An 11,757-nucleotide genomic window follows, 5' to 3' on the forward strand; every position below is an offset into this window, starting at 1 on the left:
TCTTTCTGGTCCTGACAGAGGAGTCCCCCAGCTGAGTGTCTGGGTCCCCCTCTCCCCTGATGGCCAGGATTCTCTCCACCCTCTCTCAGTCCTCTCCTTCTGATCCTCAGAGCACAGCAGTGTTTGGAGGATGGCTTCACTGTGGGCATACCAAGCAGATCTTCTCACAGTCGGCATCACAAGGTCCAGCACCTCCTTCCTCTGGGACTTGAGGCAGTCCAGCTGAAACAAGATGTGCATAGGCCCTTCGATCCAGGAGTGCTTCACTTTCACGTTGAACCAACATGGATAATACACTCCAATGATGAATTCCACAATGAATTGCAGATTCTTCCGGTTTTTTCCTTTCAGTCCATGCTTTGACACCCAGAGCCTGAGAAGTCTGTTCGCTGTGGTGAGCCAGCAGCTGTGGTTCACTGGTCCAATCTCCACTAAAGCCAGCCTTGCAGGAAGCACTCCATCCCTGATTGCACAGACAATTTTATAGCCATAGTGTTGATCAGTTGAGAGATCTTCAATGGCCTTGTCAGACAGCTTGATCAGTGGAGGGCCAACAAAGATCCGGGTGAAGTTTGGATTGATATCCAATTCTGTAGCAGAAGCAAGGAGCTTTCCTATTGGCCCGGCAAATGTGTTGTCTGACAGAGTAGGGCCATCAAGGTGAACAATGAGATGGCGCAGGGGAAGTTCACCAGTGTGCAGGTTGCATACCAACCAGACCAGCTTTCTCCCCAGGTGCAGCTCCAGCTTCCGCATTACTCCAGCTTTCACACCAGTGTTGACATTTGTTGAGTCTCCTCCAATGGCCCACAAGGTCTTATCGAAACCCCTCTCTTTCAGCCAGGCAAACAGGACCTTAGCAATCTGCTCCGCATGTGACTCCTCTTTAGTTGCTTTCTCTGGGGGTAAAGTGGAACAGATAGTAGCTACCAGGCTCACTAACAACGCTATAGTGTTCTTCCTTGATCTTTGCAGGAAAAGATTGGTCACTGCCCTCAGCTTCCATCATCAGTCATCACATTGGTCAGGTCAATCCACCCATCAAAGAGGATGCAGGAGATCCCCCCCTCCTCCCTGCACTTCTCATCAAACTCTTCCCCCAGCTCTGTCATCAACTTCTCCTGTGCTCTATTGACCTTGTTCTTATCAATCACTTTACTTGTATTGTCTTCTGTGATGATTCCTGCATCAATCAGAGCTGCAGTTGCTATCGCTACAGTTGGCCTCAGCCCTATGCCATACCTTACACTAGCAAGGGCAATGTTTGGAATCTCATCATAGTTTTTCTGGACTTTTGATGAAGCTGCAGGCTCAGTGTCAGTTTCAGGGAAGAGCTCAACTTCAGTGACAAACTCATCTTCAGCACCACTTCTCTCCAATTCCAGATCCTCATCACCATCTGACAAAAATCTCTCAACATCCTTCCTGGCTGCCTTCTCTGCTGCTGCAGCATTTTCCTCCTTGCTCCTTCTCCTTTTCTCTGCATTCTTTTTCTTTTCCTGCCTTTCCAATGTCCTCACCTGTCTCTTGTGCTCTGGCAGATCAGGGCTCCCCATTTGGTGGGGTCCTTTACTTCCAACCTTCTCTTCCTGTCCCTTGATGTAGGCAAGATCTTTCACAGGAATCATTTTCTCTCTGCTGCAGGAACAGTTAATGTGGGGTTGGATCACACAGCCCTCACCGGCCTCACAGCCTCCCCCCTCACAACTGGTAATCTGACACTTGCAAGTCAAAATATCAAATAACTTGTCTAACTTGACAATGAACCTCTCTTTGGCATCAAATTTGCCCTTCAAAAGAGAAAACTTCACTGCCTGATTCCAGACCTCCTTGAGCTTGGACATGATGGTCACCTTTTCATTGATAACAGGAGGCTTGAAAAGAGCATTAGCTTTGCTCCCCTGACAAATCAGACCAGGGTAGATGTCAGACACGAGCTGGTCCACTGGGTAGTTCCTCCTGTCATCTTCACTTTGCTCCCTCAAGTAGATGCCATACCTCAGGATATCCCTCACAGTTGGCAGTTCAGACACCAACAGCTCCTGCCCAGTGCCAACAAGATTACTTATATGAGAACTTGATTTCATCTTTGTTCTGACTTGAGCCATTTTTAGTAGTTCACACTGAAATAAAAACAATAATACACAGGTAAGTATCCACCACAGACAGATATTAAGGTATTACACAGGTATTACAGAAAACCATCAAAATATTCACTTCACAGGTCACTATTTTCCTTCACATGTAACTCAGGCTAGCAATAGGTAAGTACACAAATCAATTAACAAATATAATATAAAACAAGGTAATTTACATCTAAAATTATTATCTATTTGTTCCTCGGGTTCCTAATCAAAAACGTACTTACTGGCAATGCCATAAGAAGAGAAGAGAAGACGGATGGATAAGGATTGCCAACCTCCTCAACATCGAGCTTTCAGCAACAAGATGGCTACAACTGCCGTCCAAACAGGAAGTTACCAAAATAAAAGCCCTAACTTCAAAATAAAAAACGTCTCTTTTTTCCAGAAGAATAGCAAAATAATCAAAAATTTAATAATAATCAACTGCAAATTCATGTAGGTTAGGGTTATCAGAATTTTAAAAAAAACCCTCAGATTTGTGTTCTACACACCAAAATACGTAATATGAACACCCCTCTCGATTGATTTACAAAAAAAAAAAAAGTATGGCCTGCCCGAATGACTCATTCTTGATGGGACATGACTCATTCTTGATGGGACATGACTCATTCTTGATGGGACATGACTCATTCTTGATGGGACATGACTCATTCTTGATGGGACATGACTCATTCTTGATGGGACATGACTCATTCTTGATGGGACATGACTCATTCTTGATGGGACATGACTCATTCTTGATGGGACATGACTCATTCTTGATGGGACATGACTCATTCTTGATGGGACATGACTCATTCTTGATGGGACATGACTCATTCTTGATGGGACATGACTCATTCTTGATGGGACATGACTCATTCTTGAAGGGACATGACTCATTCTTGAAGGGACATGACTCATTCTTGAAGGGACATGACTCATTCTTGAAGGGACATGACTCATTCTTGAAGGGACATGACTCATTCTTGAAGGGACATGACTCATTCTTGAAGGGACATGACTCATTCTTGAAGGGACATGACTCATTCTTGAAGGGACATGACTCATTCTTGAAGGGACATGACTCATTCTTGAAGGGACATGACTCATGCTTGAAGGGACATGACTCATGCTTGAAGGGACATGAATCATTCTTGATGAGACATGACTCATTCTTGATGAGACATGACTCATTCTTGAAGGGACATGACTCATTCTTGAAGGGACATGACTCATTTTTGATGGGACATGACTCATTCTTGATGGGACATGACTCATTCTTGATGGGACATGACTCATTCTTGAAGGGACATGACTCATTCTTGAAGGGACATGACTCATTCTTGAAGGGACATGACTCATTCTTGAAGGGACATGACTCATTCTTGAAGGGACATGACTCATTCCTGAAGGGACATGAATCATTCCTGAAGGGACATGACTCATTCTTGAAGGGACATGCCTCATTCTTGAAGGGACATGACTCATTCTTGATGAGATGACTCATTCTTGATGGGACCTGACTCATTATTGATGGGAGATGACTCATTATTGTTGGTACATGACTCATTCTTGAAGGGACATGACTCATTCTTGATGGGACATGACTCATTATTGATGGGACATGACTCATTCTTGATGGGACATGACTCATTATTGATGGGACTTGACTCATTCTTGAAGGGACATAACTCATTATTGAAGGGAAATGACTCATTCTTGATGGGACATGAATCATTTTATTGAAGGGAAATGACTCATTCTTGATGGGAAATGACTCATTCTTGATGGGACATGACTCATTCTTGAAGGGACATGAATCATTCTTGAAGGGACATGACTCATTCTTGATGGGACATGACGACGCCTCTGATGCAGTAGCACCCTTGAATTAGAGAAGCATTTTTGAATTTGCCAGGGTATTCGCACTCGCTCACCTGCTCATCCTGGACACCATGGGATATTTAATGTTACCGATGCTGCCAAACAGACCGCCCAATTTAACGTCCCTCCAAGGGACAGAACACACATTGTTGCCTCATCCTCCCTGCGAAATACAGAGTGACAGGTTGTTTATTAGAGTTTGGTTGACATTCAAACCCAGGTTAGACATCTCCGACGCATGTGCACGTACCTCGAGGAGTATAGATTATCCTGCCATCCCCGAGGAAACAGTAAGAGCATTGAAATGGTTTTAGTCGATGGTTCTCGGGATAGCTTTGCTAAACTACGGGGCAATGTCAAAGAGCAATGGCTGTTACAGGACAAGTGAATTGAAAGTTAATAAAAGCTCTGGAAAGCACTCTTAATTCTGCTGTACAATATCCCCATCCCTTCAAAGACATACAGCAGCTGCATCACTTTCTGGTTATCGAGAACAGAGTAGATGCTGAGCGACAAATCTCACAGTCATATCCTGTCACTCTAGATTCCCAGAAGCACCATCGAATGAACCCACCTATTTCCACCATCAGCCAATGGAAGAGGTTTAGTCGATTAGTCTTGAACATATTCTCACAATCAGCTACAACCTCTCCTGGACTGAGCATACAGCAATCCAAGCCTCCAAAGCTAGCCAGGCTTGGCATCTGAAATCTCCCCATCATTCCTTGAAAGTCAGAATTACTCCTGCAAGTCCTTTATCTGGGTATTGCTCTGCTATAAGCTGACATCATTTATTCACCTGTGTCCTGCACTCTGTAGATCTAAAGCTTTCAACATTTCCATCTCCCACAATAAATCAGAAGTACAACATGTCTCTCTCACATTGCAGACAGTTTGGTGGATCTTTTTTTAACCTACTACAGTGCCTTCAGAAAGTATTCACACCCCTTGACCTTTTCACATTTTGTTGTGGTTACAGCCTGAATTTAAAATGGATTAAATTGAGATATTTTTGTCCTTTGTTGAAAGTGAATGTCTTTATAACTTTTTAAAATATCTTTTATTTTATTATCTTATTATTACCTTACTATAATTCACCAAATGTCCGTCTGTCTGTTCGAAGGTACCGCAAAAACGGCTCAACTGATCGCAAGGATATTTTGGGTGGGTATTCCTGGGACCCCTGGGAGTAAAATAGGCTATATTGTTTTTCCAATTTTTCCACACACGATGGAATAATATTTACCGATATGAACACTGATGTGGCTTTTGTTGAAATTCTACAAATACTGTTTATTCTACGTACCAGGAGAGAGTAGATCGACTCCTGACGAACTGTTCCTATATAAATGTGTGGCTCCGAAGTAACATGGCAGCGTGTGCAAAGCGACTGAGAAACAGGTGTAGCCGCCGCTGCCGTGTTACAGATTCGGCAATGTTACAATTAGATTATTATCTTATTATTTTATTTTATCTTATTATTTTATTATCTTATTTTATTTTATCTTTTATTTTTATTAAATTTTTATCTTTTTTTATTTTTATTTTATATCATTTATCACATTGCATATAAAGGGGACCTTTACTATGCTCCTGGCATTTTACCCAAGATGCATTATAGATTTACACCGCATTATCATTTCCGTGACCTGATCACAGCGAAATGTTAACTCTACCTTCTTTTACTTCCTCATCAGAATAATCCTAACGCATTAATAGTGCAACAACTGTTCAATCAAAAGGTGACGACATGAAACGGCATTAAAAATTCATTAACTCATTCATTCGGCTGTTTCTTCCATGTACAACCAAGGAATGAGGCAGTTTATACTTGTGCTGTAGCTGCTACTACTAAGCCGTTGGGACATGACCCAATTTCAGATTGGCAAAAGGCAGAGATCTTGCTGTTGCGATGCGATTTCCCATAATGAAGAGTAATTTGTTGTGCACAATACAAACTCGTGGCTGGAATGGCTTTTCGGTCAATTAGTTGCTTTAGCCACATCCATGCATTTAGAAAATATGCCAGAAACATTTTTCTGGGATATCTGAATTTAACTTTTGCTTGTTAATCGCTTCCTGTGGTCAGTCGATAAAATGTGCTCACTCCCTCTACATTTGCTCCTAAACTTCTTTCCGAATAAAGAGCAGACGAGTGCAAATGAGGCCACTGCCTGCGCATCAATATGCAATCATCAATATTCGACTTGCAGGCTAAACGAGGCCAAAATAATGCAACAAATCGGTCCAAAAATAGACAACATTACAGGATGGCAAGCCAGATAACTTATGGGATGCTTACTCCTGAGTAAATATGCAGATATGCTATGGCTCTTTGAGGTCAGTGGTTAAAATGATAAGATTTGTGCAACTAGGCCGGATTGAACAAACATTGCTAGGCTACTTCTTGGGCATGGTTCCAAGTAATCACAAATTCATTCCAATGCCAGGCCTGCAATTCCACGACTTAACGGTACTGCCTATCTTCTTATTTTCACATCACAACCTTCTGTCTGCAGACGACATCACGTAGACACACACACTATCCTCTCCGATGTCATATGACACCCCTTTCCAGTTGAGAGAATAGCTCACACATACATAAAAATTGCATTATGGCAATATTAACAAACTATAAATTAGGAAGGAAACGGTCTCATTGCTCTGTTATATATTTTCAAATCAAGGAATATCAGCGAAAAGCAGCTGTATACACATATCATTGGGATCAATGCATGACCTTATATGGCATGATATTAATGGCCTTATATGGCATGATATTAATGGCCTTATATGGCATGATATAAATGGCCTTATATGGCATGATATTAATGGCCTTATATGCCATAATATTACTGGCCTTATATGGCATGATATTAATGGCCTTATATGGCATGATATTAATGGCCTTACAGGGCATGATATTAATGGCCCTATATGGCATGATATTAATGGCCTTATATGGCATGATATTAATAACCTTATATGGCATGATATTAATGGCCTTATATGGCATGATATTAATGGCCTTATATGGCATGACATTAATGGTCTTATATGGCACGATATTAATGGCCTTATATGGCACGATATTAATGGCCTTATATGGCATGATATTAATGGCCTTATATGGCATGATATTAATGGCCTTATATGGCATGATATTAATGGCCTTATATGGCATGATATTAATGGCCTTACAGGGCATGATATTAATGGCCTTACAGGGCATGATATTAATGGCCCTATATGGCATGATATTAATGGCCTTATATGGCATGATATTAATAACATTATATGGCATGATATTAATGGCCTTATATGGCATGATATTAATGGCCTTATATGCCATGATATTAATGGCCTTACATGGCATGATATTAATGGCCTTATATGCCATGATATTACTGGCCTTATATGCCATGATATTACTGGCCTTATATCGCATGATATTAATGGCCTTATATGGCATGATATTAATGGCCTTACATGGCATGATATTAATGGCCCTATATGGCATGATATTAATGGCCTTATATGGCATGATATTAACAACGAGGCAGAGTTGGAAGGGGGAAGAAGCAGGGAGGATGCTTTGAGGAGGGGTGAGAGGGGAGTCTAGGAGGGGAGGAGCGAGGGAGAGTCTCGGAGGGGAGGGGTGTGGGGGGAGTTTAGGAGGGAGGGGAGGGAAGGGGCAAGGAGGGAGCAACAACCTTACATGGCATGATATTAATGGCCCTATATGGCATGATATTAATGGCCTTATATGGCATGATATTAATAACCTTATATAGCATGATATTAATGGCCTTATATGGCATGATATTAATGGCCTTATATGCCATGATATTAATGGCCTTATATGGCATGATATTAATGGCCTTATATGGCATGATATTAATGGCCTTATATGCCATGATATTAATGGCCTTACAGGGCATGATATTAATGGCCCTATATGGCATGATATTAATGGCCTTATATGGCATGATATTAATAACCTTATATGGCATGATATTAATGGCCTTATATGGCATGATATTAATGGCCTTATATGGCATGACATTAATGGTCTTATATGGCACGATATTAATGGCCTTATATGGCACGATATTAATGGCCTTATATGGCATGATATTAATGGCCTTATATGGCATGATATTAATGGCCTTATATGGCATGATATTAATGGCCTTATATGGCATGATATTAATGGCCTTACAGGGCATGATATTAATGGCCTTACAGGGCATGATATTAATGGCCCTATATGGCATGATATTAATGGCCTTATATGGCATGATATTAATTACCTTATATGGCATGATATTAATGGCCTTATATGGCATGATATTAATGGCCTTATATGCCATGATATTAATGGCCTTACATGGCATGATATTAATGGCCTTATATGCCATGATATTACTGGCCTTATATGCCATGATATTACTGGCCTTATATGGCATGATATTAATGGCCTTATATGGCATGATATTAATGGCCTTACATGGCATGATATTAATGGCCCTATATGGCATGATATTAATGGCCTTATATGGCATGATATTAACAACGAGGCAGAGTTGGAAGGGGGAAGAAGCAGGGAGGATGCTTTGAGGAGGGGTGAGAGGGGAGTCTAGGAGGGGAGGAGCGAGGGAGAGTCTCGGAGGGGAGGGGTGTGGGGGGAGTTTAGGAGGGAGGGGAGGGAAGGGAAGGGGCAAGGAGGGAGCAACAACCTTACATGGCATGATATTAATGGCCCTATATGGCATGATATTAATGGCCTTATATGGCATGATATTAATAACCTTATATAGCATGATATTAATGGCCTTATATGGCATGATATTAATGGCCTTATATGCCATGATATTAATGGCCTTATATGGCATGATATTAATGGCCTTATATGGCATGACATTAATGGCCTTATATGGCACGATATTAATGGCCTTATATGGCACGATATTAATGGCCTTATATGGCATGATATTAATGGCCTTATATGGCATGATATTAATGGCCTTATATGGCATGATATTAATGGCCTTATATGGCATGATATTAATGGCCTTACAGGGCATGATATTAATGGCCTTACAGGGCATGATATTAATGGCCCTATATGGCATGATATTAATGGCCTTATATGGCATGATATTAATAACCTTATATGGCATGATATTAATGGCCTTATATGGCATGATATTAATGGCCTTATATGCCATGATATTAATGGCCTTACATGGCATGATATTAATGGCCTTATATGCCATGATATTACTGGCCTTATATGCCATGATATTACTGGCCTTATATGGCATGATATTAATGGCCTTATATGGCATGATATTAATGGCCTTACATGGCATGATATTAATGGCCCTATATGGCATGATATTAATGGCCTTATATGGCATGATATTAACAACGAGGCAGAGTTGGAAGGGGGAAGAAGCAGGGAGGATGCTTTGAGGAGGGGTGAGAGGGGAGTCTAGGAGGGGAGGAGCGAGGGAGAGTCTCGGAGGGGAGGGGTGTGGGGGGAGTTTAGGAGGGAGGGGAGGGAAGGGAAGGGGCAAGGAGGGAGCAACAACCTTACATGGCATGATATTAATGGCCCTATATGGCATGATATTAATGGCCTTATATGGCATGATATTAATAACCTTATATAGCATGATATTAATGGCCTTATATGGCATGATATTAATGGCCTTATATGCCATGATATTAATGGCCTTATATGGCATGATATTAATGGCCTTATATGGCATGATATTAATGGCCTTATATGGCATGATATTAATGACTTTATATGGCATGATATTAACATTATAGATACATTAGGTCCTTCAAATTGAAAAACATGATGGCAAGCTCTTTGTAATCTGTTGGACTGCCATTTACAGACTCATCAACTGCAAAATAAGAATGAACTAAGGGATGAAGAATAATCTGCAAAGAAGAAGAATAACAGAGACTCCTACCTCCAGCCTACCAAAACATAGGAGCAGGAGTTAGTGGAGGAGTCCATTGGTAGATAGTGGATGTTAGTGGACGATGCTTAATGAGGTGAGAAGAGAAGGCAACAAAGAAAAGGAGAAGGCAACAAAGAAAAGGAGAAGGCCAGAAACATGCATGTGCATACACAAGTTCACAGCCAGATGGAGAGCACAACAACGTCTTTTGTTTGTGCAAAAAATAATAATAAAAAAGGACTAAATTTGGTCAAGTATTCCATAAGAGCAAATACTCCACATACATTTAGAAAGGATAATTTCAAATGCCATTTTCTCATTACTCACCATGATTTCTGCTTCACGCTTTGCTTCCTCTTTCTCTACTTCCAACTTGCTAACCACTTCAAACTCTAAAACGACCAACGATGCCATTCTAAACAGTGGGCCTGCTCCCCTATGTTATTGCTACTGCTGGCTCTGGTTCTGAACCTGTCTAGCCTATATGACATGACCAACACTACTGCTGATTATATACTACTGCTTCCAAAAGGTGCAACTCTAGCTCAGAGTTTGTCACTGCCCGAACAATGGGGTCAATTACAATGCTTGACAGGTATTCTTTTACCTCTCCAGGGTGATCTTCGGTCACGTCGCTGCTTAGTGCACCAACATCATCTGCACTGGAGCCTCCACCATCACCCCATCCACGACAGTCGACCCCACCGATTCTCCTGTTCATCACTAAACCCGTCATAACTTTCCCTACCTCGGTCTCTCCCACCGTCATCTCCTCTGACCATAAACATCATACTGTCTCTGATGCCACACACCCAAACTCCTCCTTTGCCTTATGGAAGGGTGTCTGGACCAACTCGTGTGTCAAGTCAGATTCCTCCTCTTCCATACTGGTGTGCCTCCTTGCCAAGGTGTTGCACCCTGCAGCAGCATCATATCCATGTGTGGTGTTCACCTTTCTACAAAGCAGTCTTTGCCAATCCCAAATCAGTTTCAAATTTCATGGGCCTGCAGCCATGTTCTCTCAAACCTTGCCATTCCCTGCTCAACCTCAATTTATTTTTGCCAAGCTCAGCCTGGCTGGTTGCATGTGCAGCCAGCCTGCTGTCAATTCAACCTTGAGCTTAACCAGGTTTGTTGTTACCACAGCATTCTAAAATATAAGTTCAATTCAAAAAAATTATAAATTTGTTAATGGGTGTTTTCAACTTTCTCCAGTCTACTTAAGAAAATTCCAAATGTATTGGGAGCTCTTGCAAGCTTTAGCAATTCTTGTCCAAATTCTTTTTTTTTTACCTTTTCTTTTATTTTCAACCCACTAAAATGTATTCCTTGGATGTGTTCAGGTAGATTAAGGATTCCACTTCTGAGCAAACCGCCGACGAGTAATACTCCTGATAGAATGCTGAGGGTGGGGCCTTGTTACCACCTTAAACAAAGACAAAACATGGTAACTAATCGCGCAAGAGGTGAAGCTTCTTCCTCACCGTACCTTGATGCAGTCGTGCTGGTCTTATGGTCGGAAGATGTCCGAGGTGACCCCAATAAACGGAAAGTTCGATCATCATGTAGTTAGAGGAGCAGCTCACACAATTCATATCGGCAAGACAACGCCTGATAACAAACGACTGCATGAGCGTAGTCGATGTTGCAAACTCTGTGGCATGCACACCAATGCCCGATGTCACATGCAGGAAAGCCAGTTCAATGTGACAATCGAGGAAGATAATAGCACACAATAGTTTTCAGAATTGAATCGAGAAAACCAA

This window comes from Myxine glutinosa, chromosome 2 (genome assembly GCF_964187855.1).
Source record: "Myxine glutinosa chromosome 2, kmMyxGlut1.1, whole genome shotgun sequence".
Classification (NCBI taxonomy): domain Eukaryota; kingdom Metazoa; phylum Chordata; class Myxini; order Myxiniformes; family Myxinidae; genus Myxine; species Myxine glutinosa.